Source organism: Phytophthora infestans, genomic scaffold (assembly GCF_000142945.1).
Source record: "Phytophthora infestans T30-4 supercont1.141 genomic scaffold, whole genome shotgun sequence".
NCBI classification, from domain to species: domain Eukaryota; phylum Oomycota; class Peronosporomycetes; order Peronosporales; family Peronosporaceae; genus Phytophthora; species Phytophthora infestans.
Window position 1 is genome coordinate 197,694 of NW_003303618.1, and position 1,739 is coordinate 199,432.

Genomic DNA, 1,739 nt, shown 5'->3' on the forward strand with positions numbered 1-1,739 from the left:
TCTACCAACACGTTAGGTGATGTCACCAATTAGGTAGGAATTGTTTTCATATTCACCAGTTACTAACAATGAATTTGATGTAGGTATCGGTTGTTTAGTTTCATGGTGACAGAAAAATTTTTGGCAGCGGGGCGTTTGTTCAGCATGCCTTGATTGACGGAGAGACAAAGCCTAACATGAAGATTGCGTTCAAGGCATTTAAACAGAACAATCCAGCGTGGGCCAATATCAAGGTGGTGATTATTGATAAGGATTTCACTGAACTTGGCGTACTAGCAGAAGAACTACCTGAGGCTCCATGGATTCTTTGTCATTTCCACGTCATTGACTATCTCAAATGCGAAATCAGCAAAAAGGTCTACGCGTTTACGGCATTTGAGAAGATACATGCCAAGAACTTGATTACGATGATGGTGCGGACTGGTGATGAACGAGAATTCGATCGTTATATGCGAGCCCTTCAAGCTCTTTGTAAGAGTAAGCAACAACTTTTGGAGTATCTGGAGGCCAATTGGTTAAGCTGTAAGCCATTGTGGTGTACGTTCCTGCGCGGATGCATCCCTCACTTGGACAACAACACAAACAGCCGATTGGAAGCAAGTTGGGGGGCTGCGAAAGGTATTCTTCATCGCCACATGCCCATGGATGAGTGCATCGACCATTTGCTTTTCCTACAGCAGATTGCCGAGGATAAATATCGCAGCAAGTCGAAACGGGTTGGCGTCCGTCATGTGGTGTAGATGATTTCTCCGTAGCTGCGGATTATCACCCGTCGACAAAGACGTGACACCGCCCAAGTTGATCTAGCGACGTACCCTCGGACAGGTGTAGATCGATGACGCCATGGAGCTAGGTATACGACGACGTTTCCTCCGATAGATCTACGTGTATAGGTATCGAGATATAGACACTGAAACATGTATGTCCATATATATATATATGTATAGATCGGTATCTATATCTGCGTATCTACATCTATACATACCCATATATGTGGATGGGATATATCGCGGTATATATATATATCTATAGATAGATATATACATATATATATATATATAGATATACGTATATATATCTCTATATATGTATATATCGATGCATGGATATATATATAGATCCATAACGAATCATTGTTCACTTGATATTTGTATACTTGATTAGGACTTCTTATTAGGAATAGACCCGAAAGGGTAAGCTTAAATACAGAACAGAATTTCCACTCAAGCACACAGAGCGACGTCCGGCTTCAAGGTAAGCGTCAGGTCGAGCTTGTTTGAGTGTGTTATGCCTGTCGGTGAACTCGAAGCTCTGTAGCGAGTGTTCATCCGGCAAGGCCAAGAGACTTTGTGTATTGGCCGATTATTATCGGGAGGTTTTACGTGATGGCTTATTGTTGCCTATTTGCACGACTGGGAGTGCTTGTTTTGCCTCCCTTTTATTCTTCCTACCGAGTGTTGAACACTCGGTGATCTCGTAAAAGGCTTACCCGTGCCTGGTACCCTTCCGCTGTTGGGACCACGAGGATTCAAAACACCTGCTAGCTTTGCTCGTGCTAGTAGCGTGTTCTTATTTTTACTGGTTGGCCTATATAAGTAGTTTTACAAGGTCCAGTTTGTCCCGGTGCAAGGGCAGAACTGGGGTCTTCGGGTCCGCCCGAACGATCGTTTACTATCCTAGTAGACATATTGTTGTGGGACATCTAACTACATTTGTAGCTAGAAGTTCACGTGGGATTT